The 11,493-nt window shown below is 37.1% G+C and overlaps 2 pseudogenes; both read right to left on the reverse strand.

The window, feature by feature from the left end:
- The window catches only part of LOC109093734, an 82,954-nt pseudogene extending 77,498 nt beyond the window's left edge, over positions 1–5,456 (reverse strand).
- A 1,289-nt stretch (positions 5,457–6,745) lies between these two features.
- On the reverse strand, positions 6,746–9,659 carry LOC109094381 (annotated as a pseudogene).
- Between the last annotated feature and the right edge of the window lie 1,834 nt (positions 9,660–11,493).

Below are 11,493 nucleotides of genomic sequence, written 5' to 3' on the forward strand. Positions count from 1 at the left end.
TAAGAATTATAAGAATTATTTGTTTTCACAAAAAATTATGATAAACTTTTTATTTTAGGTGAACTATCCCTTTAAAAAAATCATCTAAAATGGCTTGTCTATTAGCACATTAGCCCCATAACAAGAACTTTATGTGTTATTGATGAATATAATCAAATACATGCCCTCAATGTCTGTTTCTATCTGCGGTCTGAGCATCTCACAGCGTGACATGACAGAAACATTTTGTTGCACGTTGTTGCTAAGAAACCATCTGTCCAGATTTTCTACATTAAAAATATGTCCTCTCACTTCTTTAAAATTAAAAAAAAAAAAGAAAAGAGAAATTATAGTTTGCTCCTGGTGATCTCTGATGAAATGAGACCCTGAACAAGTGAAATTTCATGCCTGTTGGGTATGATAATGCTTTCATCAAACAGATTTATGGGAAGGTAATATGCATATCGTAACCGAAACCTTTGCTTGTTATTTCCATTCTCCAATATCAGTCATGGCATGTAGGAAAAGAAAAAACAGACACACACCTATAAGTTTCCCCTTGAATTGTGTGAACATGATAACCATGTTTACTTCACTCGAAGTTGACAATTTGGGAGAGGTGTTAGAGACACTCCTACGGCATTGTTTCACCTGTAGACGAGATGAAACATGTCCTGCTGCATCATGTCTCTCACTACACCATGATCACCACTGCTGGAGGAGATTCCAATCGATTACTATACATAAGTAGTAAACTTTACCCTACAGCAATCTGAAAACGCAATATCACCAAGAGTGGCTATGCTCCAGAATTTAGAACTATAATTACATACAGTACAAGTACGCACTGAATTTCTGAATGTTGCCACAAGGGGCACTATAATGAAATGGTAGATAGATAGATAGATAGATAGATAGATAGATAGATAGATAGATAGATAGATTAGATAGATTAGATAGATTAGATAGATTAGATAGATGCCATGTTGAAAAAAAACAGCACATGCTGGTTAGGTATGTTTTGAAGCTGGGATGCTGGTTTGAGCTGGTTTAAGCTAGTCCTTAGCTGGTCATGTGCTGGTCCAACCAGCTTAAGACCAAGCACATGACCAGCTAAGAACCAGCAAAGGACCAGCATAAACCAGCAAAGGACCATCATAAACCAGCAAAGGACCAGCTTAAACCAGCATCCCAGCTTTAAAACATACCTAACCAGCATATGCTGGGTTTTTTCAACAGGGTGATAGATAGATAGACAGACAGACAGACAGACAAAGACAGATAAATAGATACAGGCAGACAGGCAAACACAGACAGACAGACAGATAGATAGATACTGAATAACTGTGTATGCGTGCTTTTATGGCACAAACTTCACTTCCAGTAGACTTTTGCAAAGAATCAGAGTCCCTCTAGAGATTATTTCTGATAACAAGCAAAATACAAATAAAATTACATTCTCTGACAGCAGGAGGCACTTCTCGAGAGGCAGAAATAGAGGTTTCCTCAACTAACAGCTGTTCACAAAATAGCACTGAGCTCACAAACCCTGCATTATCAAGCATTACATGCAAGATTAAATAAAATGACAGAAAATTTTCTGAAGAAAGTTGGTTTCCTTCAGAGGTGCAGTGATATAAAAACACCCGTGTCAGGTTTTGATTTTGAAACGTGCAGTGCTCATGTTTATTTATTTGTGTTTACTCATGTTTATTTATGGGCCGTCACAAATAAATCAATGTATGGGAAACACTGGGTTGCATCCCAGAGCACAACAACCTGAGCCCAACTTCAGTCTACTCATCACCTTAACTTTAACTGTGTTTGTAATCGACCCCATATTACTAGCCAGATAATCACGGACCGGAAGATAACTTTGGGCCAGGCGTGTATGTCTGATGAAACTGTCTAGAACAATAGAATATTAAGATGATAGATAGATACAGAAAGACCATTTGGGATTGTAAACATCATGTTGGTGTATCTTTCGAGGGTGGAGTTGTGGAAAGAGGGTGTGTGGTTAAAGTTAGCAAAATGGCACTTCCAGCACCTTCAATGGCACAGCCACAGCAATGCCTGTGATGCCGCTCGAAACCAATACAGACATGAACATTTTGTATAAGTACATTGTATTCAACATACACTTTAATTCAAGAGATTTCAGTAAGTGCAAGATTCATGTTTTTCCTAGGAATCAAAGCCACAATTTTGTGCTACATATTTAAAGCAAACTCCTGAGGTAAATCCCTGAGCACTGAAATTTGTTACCACCACAGCGACACAAGAACACATGTAAAGTCCCGTTCACACCAAGAACGATAACTATAAAGATATTAGCGATACTGACTGTTTATTCTAAGTGCATCTCCGTCTGGCACTTTAAATTCTTGAGCTTGGTAAATAAGGATGAATTCTGTCTGGGTGTCAATGATTGCATTGTTCATTAGCTGGGAAAAAAAAATAGTTCTGAAAATGATTCCAACAATATCGTTTCTCTGTGCCTTTAACATTATAGTTGTATGGACTCTTTTCTTCAATATTTAAGGAATACCCCACCCTAAAAGGAAAATTTTGTCATGAATTACTTACCCCCCTGTCTTTCCAAACCCGTAAAAGCTTCGTTCATCTTTGTAACACAATTTAAGATATTTTGGATGAAAACCGGGAGGCCTGTGACTGTCCCATAGACTGCCAAGTAAGTTACAATGTCAAGGTCCAGAACAGTGTAACTTACTTGGCAGTTTATGGGACAGTCACAGGCCTCCCGGTTTTCATCCAAAATATCTTAAATTGTGTTCCGAAGCCGAACGACGCTTTTACGGGTTTGGCACTACATGGGGGTAAGTGATGAATGACAAAAATTTTCATTTTGGAATGGAGTTTCCCTTTTAGAACTATATATTTTTTGTTATTTTTGTAGTTATCTTCCTTGGTGTGAATGGGCCTCAAGTTCAACGAAACCACATGCTAATGATGCACTAGTAGGTGCATTAGCTCACAGTAAGAGTGTGGCCTCACACTGCCCCTAAATGGCTTGACCTGAGCTTGCCCACACACGCAGGTGAGCCGACAGCAGTTATGTCACCCTCCAGCTGGCAAAGGTCCCGTAAAGGCCTGCCGCCGGTGCTCGCCTGGAGGCTGATGGGATTAGAGAGATCCGGCTGAGCCCGGCACTATCTGGATGACTGGGCCCCGGCGCTGAGAGTCTGACGACAGGAGGATGAGTGATTGAGGGCCGGCTGTGACTCACAGGTGAGGCTTGTTTTAAAACCATGGCAACTCCAGCGGGATCACAGCCATCGCTCGCAGGTAGGGAGTGTTTTGTGTGCACAGTTGAGTAACAACCGATCACACACACACTTGTGCACACATACGCCCTGGTACACCCATGCGTTGAGTCACAGAGCATGTTCTGGCTTTCCTGTGACACTTCAGCAGATGTTTAACATCCCACCACTGATGTTTACCCCTCTTATCTTTTCCTGCTCTTTCTCTCTCACACAGAACACTCATCAACACTGCTCTCTTTTTGAACTCAATCAATGTTCTTTAGCTGGTTGATTTAACAAGCTAGCTGAATAGCGGGTGGATTTGGACGAATGATCCAGCCCTCGAAGAATTGGCACACAATGATTCTGTGTTAAACGACCGGCAAATCATCAATAGACAGCTAGCGAACTAATTCAAACCCGCTCCTGTGTGGTCTAACCCACTTTAGGTTTATGAAATGTAAATCTACAGACTGACTACAGTAAACTAGAATTTAAATATCTGTCAGAACGATTACAAAAAAATTTTATGTGAATCCCGCCGTATGTTAGTCCTTGTAGTCAGTTTTCTATTGCTTTAAGTGTAACACCCCAGATACGGGAGACATCCGTTTGCCCTTGATCAACCAGAATAGTTTCTTTGTCCTCGTTTTAGGTGTTGGACTTCAGGTGGCCTATTTAACGGGCTTAAGTATCTGATGAGAGCCATAATCCTACTGGTGTGGTAAGTATTAACTTTTTTTTAAAGTTACAGACCAAAAACTGCAGCAGGAATCCATTGGGAATCTATCGAAACATTGACGAGACACACATTGACTGAACCTGTTGCAACACAAACCAGCATGTCCCCTCCTCCCTAAACCACCTATGCTGGAATGCCCGACAGAGCACGTGTCAATAAACTAAGCAAGTAGCAACCGATACAGGTTTATGAGAAACAAGTCCTAAAATATAATGGCGGTTATATAAAAAAGAAAAAAAGATAAACAAACAAACAAAACAAAATTTTGCTTAATTACACAAATTAAATAAAATAAATTAATTATATGAGTAAATAATAAAGTCAATTAAATGAATTCAAATATATAAAAACAATATTTTTTTTATTGTTGTTGCATGTATTCTAAATCAATAATATGCATTTAATTGTATTTTAAGTAAAAAATATTTATGTATTACATAAAACGTATTTATTTTCTTAGACAAAATGCAGAATTAAAACCAATTAAAATGTCCATATCGGTTACCAGATATTTACACACAATCTATAAATCACATTAGTCATGACAAATAATACTGGCAATCTCTTAGATAGATAGAGTAGTGCATTACAGGTAGTGAACTGTTTTGTGCAAACTAATTGGTGCACTTATGGAATATTTTAAGCTAGACATACCTGCAAACAGCCATAGGTATATACAATTGTGATCACTTAGATCAAACTTGCCTTAAATATAACTGCATTGCAAATTACATTGCAAATACTCAAATGTTTTAGTTAAATTATTTAGTATTTCTTAGTCAAAAATAGAAACAAAACTAATTGAAACCAGCTCTGCATATATCGGTCATTTAAACAAAATATGTATTAGGATATATTAGTCATTAGATATAGATAGATGTGGGTGGGTGGGTGTGTGTGTGTGTGTGTGAGTGAGAGAGAGAGAGAGAGAGAGAGAGAGAGAGAGAGAGAGAGAGAGAGAGAGACTGGGAAGGGTTATATTCTTGTCGTGTCAGATAAGTAAAAAACAATGCAAATCACTTCTGTTCTTATGGTGCAATTCATTTAAATGACATGAGCAACACGAACAGCAAACTTGTTCTCCCATCAAGTTCATTAACGATGATAAATCTAAACGTAAAGCCACTTAAGAGAATCATCTTATGCAATACAATAAACAACGACGATAACTCCTATCTAAAGCATGCACTTTCGTTACACAAGTCTCATTAGATCACTACCTGTGATCAATAAGTTGTTCCATCAGTTTGATCAATGCACTTTACCTTATAGACATTTTCCGTAATGCGGTGGACCTCGTCGGTGCGAGACATTGTGAAATCTTCAGTTAAAACCATAAACGGTGTTTTGCTGAACGTGGTGTGTTATCCGAACAGTGTGTCTGTGTGATGAGGGTCAGCTGCGGATCCGCGCTCCGATCCACAGGAGTCTGATCTCTGCTCAACAGTACCGTGCGGAGGCAACGGAATGGAGGAGGGGCTTACAATAACCCCGCCCCGTATTATAACTCGCGCCCTCGAGGCGTGGCTACGCTTCACCTGCGCCCGCCTCCTCCAGGATATAAGTTGTCTAACACCATCTTATCACAATTTAAAATGTTCTGTTTGAATATATTTTTAAAATGTTTTATATATATGATATGATATTAAAATCCAATCAAGGTTTTTCATGGCTGTGCGAGCCAGAGAAAAACCTTTATAATTACAGTATTAAAGATAAACGTAGATACATATATGGTATGGTATGCATCCATACATGAACAGAATGTTTACATTAATCACAAACTGAGCCATCGGAAGAGGATTGGCAGTTGTGCATCTGTCAGCACAGATTAATTTCCTCTGAATTAGTGATATTAAGAGCCCCCTGCTGGTCACGACATGCTAACACACATCTGCCAGAGCCATGACTACGAAATAAACGTAATCTTACTACAGTCAAATGCACAGATTAATACCCAAACTCTTTTACGGTTTGCATACATGAACAGCCTTAAAAAGCACATTGTTTAAGACACATCTGTAAAAGTGCTAGAAAACTTTTTTGGGAGTAATTGTTACTCTCAATAAGATTCATTCAAAATGAATGAATCGTTCATAATCGACCCATCATGACTAATCTATTTAGTCTGGTCTAAGTTAGCAAAACACCTAACACTGCTTAAACAATGCTACATGCTAATTTATAGCTGTCATAGGTTGCAATGAAAAAGATACTAAGCTAAAGTGTTGCAGCAATTGGGTTTACTTTTTGCATTTGCAAATGAAAATAAAAACAGTCTGATTTACTAATGCCACACAACAGAGCTCACAGTTCATAGCTTATAAATTTATTTTAACAAAACCAAATATGAACTGATTCTGAACTGCCATTTATGCTTCAAGCAAACTTACCTAAACTAACAAAGTTCGACCCTGTTGAAAAAAACAGCATATGCTGGTTAGGTATGTTTTGACACTGGGATGCTGGTTTATGTTGGTCCTTTGCTGGTTTATGCTGGCCTTTGCTGGTTTATGCTAGTCCTTTTCTGCTTTAAGCTGGTCCTTTGCTGCTTTAAGCTGGTCCTTTGCTGGTTTAAGCTGGTCCTTTGCTGATTTATGCTGGTCATGTGCTGGCAAAGGACCAACATAAACCAGCATCCCAGCATCAAAACCTACCTAACAAGCATATGCTGTTTTTTTTTTTCAGCAGGGGATTTTAGTAGGACTGTAAACTCTGTAACAACAGCATTTCTATCTACATGGTTCACCCAACTTTTATTGTTCATGACATTTCAAGTCATTCATAATTACTTTTAAAAGTAAATGTTTTAATTATAATTTTAAATATTTTTAAAAATATATAACTGCAATAAAAACATATGGTAGCCAATTACAATAAATAAATTAGAATATCAAGAAATTTCCATTTTGTTGACATTTCATTGCTTTCCATTACTTTAAGTCTGAAAAATAAAAATGTTTAAATTCCCTGATATTTCCAAGTTTTCCATGACCATGGGAACACTGCTTCTGATGTGTGCCTATTAAATATCCTATGAAAGCCTTCATTTCTGCCAATTACATTCCCCTAGCTCTTCCTTTCATTCAAAACAAAGTGATGAGCCAGGTTGCAGGATCAAACACTACGCTGCCAGCATCTCTCGCTCCGGCTTGATTTGTGCCTCTTTTCTTTCTGCAGAGACACAGAGCACAAAGCGAGTGATAGAACGCAATCAAAAGCCAAATAAGAGAGCCATGTCATTCTTTCACACAGTGCTGTGTTTGACAGTAGTAAAACAACACCTGTCTCCCCCGTAGGCACCACTGGCAATGGGTCTGTGGGTAATTCTGGAAGGGTTATGTCTTCTCCCTGACCAGGATAAAGAAGGCAGCATTAAATCAGACACAAGCTATGCACAACCAGTGAACGATGATAAAGACAGGATATCTGGCAGCACGGATGACAGGTTAAGGTCTCCACACCTGAGTGATGGCCTCCAGCTCTGCTAACACAGCATCCTCATCCTCCGCTGTCAAAGAACCTGCCAGCAGTTCATCAATTTGCTTTAAAGGAAGACATTTCAAGAAGCAGTTAGACATTCACACAAAAACCAGAGAAAGAAAGAGCAATATGGCCAATGTCTTTTGGTGCGTTTCCCAAAAGCTTTGTAACCCTAAGTAGATTAATATATATATTTAAATGTAAATTGATGCTGAATTTTTTATCGTTTTCATAATGCAATGACTTTTATACATTTCAAAGTTAGCATTTCTCTGAATGTTAAGTGGACTGAGTTTGACTCTCATAACCTTCTGATACTCAGTGGCCTCCTGTGTCTCCTCCAGTATTCTATCCACCTCCTCAATAGACATGACCTGATGAAGAAACAAAGATCACAAAAATTTTTAAGAAGTCTAATAAATAACTTTTTATATATTCATAACATTCTTGACCCTTCGCTAACCTCCACCTCCATTTGGTTATTGTTGCTCACTAAGACAAGCCCTATAGAACGTCCCACAGAAATGAATCAGTGAACAGATTTCCGTGAAACATGCTCATATAAAACAGTGGAAATGGAAAAGATGCTATTCTTATATGGGCTGGAATTGTTTATAATGTTCCTACAACACAGGACACTGTGAATGTTGGTGTTCTTACTCATGTATATTCGGAAATCAAATACACAGATCTAACAAAGACTTATATTAAAAAAGCAGCAAAAGCTTGTCTGATGATGTAGTTGCAGAAGGGGCAGGGGATTTCGAGGGGCTCTGGAAATTCCAAGACAAAGACGGGTCTGCAGTTGTAATCTAAGAGTTTTATGTTTAAGCCTTTAATCCTACAACAATGTCCAACAGTTCCCAAAACATGCTGCTACTAACTAAACCGCCCACCGCACAGCACCAAACAGACCAAATGAATCATCTTGGCTCCTAATTACAGCATTTAACACCACTGATAATTGATTACTAAACTGTTGCAGGTGCATACAATTGTTACAATACAGCAAATCTGTGATTTGAACTAGTTTCGGGCTACAGTATATAGTCTTACCTCGTGCATTTGCTTGAGACAGTAATTTCCAGCCTTTAAACCCTCAATGATCTTTATTTCAATCTGAGCAAATTCAATATCTTGAACCTGAATGAGGCATAATCAAAGTATAATTTATATTGCTCATGCTTTTTGTAATACCACAATATGATTAAACATATGATTAAACAAATAAACAAACAGTAAGTTTCTTTAGTGTCACATGATACTTTATATTTTTCTAATGTGCTGATTTGGTGCTCAATTATTAATAATAGTCCTTATTATCATCAGTGTTGTTTTTGCTGCTTAAAATGTTTTTGGAAATAGTGAGACCTTTTTTCCAGATTCTATGATGAATAAAAAGTACAAAAGAACAGCTTTTATTTGAAATATAACACTTTTGTAGTAACATTATAAACATGTTTATGGACAATTTAATCAATGTTTGATTAATAAAATATTAGTGTTATTCATTTTAATTGTTTCTTAGATTTTTTACATTAATAATAATAATAATAAATGTTTCTTGAGCATCAGATTAGCATATTAGAATGATTTCTGAAGGATCATGTGACACTGAAGACTGGAGCAATGATGCTCAAAATTCAGCTTTCTATCACATAAATAAATTACATTTGAAATTATTCTCAAAATGAAATTCTATAAATATTTCACAATATTATTTTTTACTGTATGTTTGATCAGATAAATGCAGTTTAAGAGCATAGGTAAGTATTAGAGTATCCTTTAAAAAAATAAATCTAATTATTGCAAACTATGTATAGTAGCGTGTATCACATTTAATACCTTTAAATAAAACTAAATAATATCGTCTAAACCCACCATGCGCTCCAGGTTGGCTATACCTGGATGTCGGTCTTGTACAGCAGCTGATCTTGGTAACATTTCTTTTTGAGCAGCAGAAGAGCTCGTCTGTGAAATGCATGAATCACATGTGTTAATGAATCTGTTAAACCGAAAGCATTTTTGCCATGTACGATGCAGATGGCACCACGTCAGCACAATAAAGGCCCTGTGCACTGCATGATGGCTGACTCTGGGTGACGGTTATTATGAATGTAAGCACTGCATAATGAGTGCACTTGTATCGGTATAATCTGAAATGTCTCCTTACTCCTTCTTGCCATCCTTCAGGAGCTGTTTGGCCAGATGTCTCTTTCTCCAGCTGTAATGCGATTTTCTTCTGATATTGTTTCAGTTTATCTCTCTGCTGTTTCAGCTGCTGTGATCCAGTGACAGGATGCAATGCAGAAACATGACAGTTCACTTATAGAAACACTTCTTATTCATAAAAGTGTCAGTTCTCGACTAAGATGAACAAACAGCTGTCAAAACATGATATCACAGTCCAGACATGGATCACCTGAAATACTGTTCCTGTGTTCTGATAAATAAGACAGCAGACTCTGCTCAAAGAGACAGAATATAGTCTATTCTGTGTGAATTGAAGACCCCCTATTGTGCAACACAATATTCAAAGACCCCCCATAAGATATTTCTACGGTTTCTTCTGCAATTTTTGAAAATGTTAACTTTTCTTAATAACAGAAACTAAGTATAAATTTATCATTTTGTGATTCCAGAACTATTCTTCAATTAAAACAATAGTTAATGAACAGGGGATTTCATCTTAATCTTTTTTTCTTTTTAGCGTTTAAATTTAATTTAGAGTTAAATAACTATTACTGTAACATTTATTTAATGTAAAGGTTTTTATATGAATAATTTTGTATTTTGTTTCATCTTATTGTTCCATATTATTATTATACTTTACTGTATTCTGTAAACTGTTCTTAATAACACACTGCACACACTGAGTCTGTTCTCTAACACTGTTCCATTGTACTCAATTCTGTCTGTTCTATTGTGTACCGTTTTCTACTCAGTTCTGTTGTATTCTACTGTTGTGTTCTACACTGGTTTCTATTCTGTGGTGTGTAAAGTAGGACAGCTGATCTAATCTGTTCGTCAGTAGCCTATGGCTGAATTGATTCCAGACGCACTACAGTATGTTGCTCTATATATATACATACACGTGTATGTAACGACACAAACCCACACTTGTGTGTGTGTGTGTGTGTGTGTGTGTGTGTGAGAGAGAGAGAGAGAGAGAGAGAGAGAGAGAGATACTCATTGATTGATTGAGTCTGCCTGATCTGTCACTCGACTGGTGACTCGTCCCTGTCTGCCGAAAACATTTCCCACTGCGAATAAACCACATTCCCGCCTTACTGCTAATATCACATCTCATATACAAGCTGCTCTATACTTTATGACACAGAGAAAAGATGTGTTCCAATATGTCAAGTGTAGAGCTGAGGATGACGTGTTTTATTCATCTGTGGCTCGCTAAGCGCAATTAGCGTCTGTAGATGACGCTGATGCAGCGAGAATGCAGTAATAATGTCACTATTTGCCGCCACCTGGCGTTCTTTTTGTGCACGTGTGTGCATTTATGACCTATAGAGATATATATATATAATATATATATATATATATATATATATATATATATATATATATATATATATATATATATATATAGGTCATATATTATATTATTGTTGCTTTTGTTAAAATAATCAACCCCCCCGCCCCCAGTAGTCTGTTTCATTCAAACAATTATTAACATTTTTGTATTTTATATACAGAAGAACTTTGCCTGTTGAATATTAAAAACATATGAACAAACAAAAAATCTGGATCTCCATGTCTGCCATGCAAATCAACTGTTCCTGCTCTTTCCCAGACTGGATATCTTCTCTCCACTTTCCCTAATTGCAGATTCAATTATTAGAAAAAGTATCTTTTCCATGTAGTTTTTGTCCCAACCACCCGCGACAGCGACACGTGACAATAAGCTACACGGAATTCTATTTTAGAAATGCTTTTTATTTTCTGCGACGTCGCGGCAGGAACAACATACAAAATATGACAGTGATCATCTCAGGTAATGATTAT

Source organism: Cyprinus carpio, chromosome B3, assembly GCF_018340385.1.
Source record: "Cyprinus carpio isolate SPL01 chromosome B3, ASM1834038v1, whole genome shotgun sequence".
Classification (NCBI taxonomy): Eukaryota; Metazoa; Chordata; class Actinopteri; order Cypriniformes; family Cyprinidae; genus Cyprinus; species Cyprinus carpio.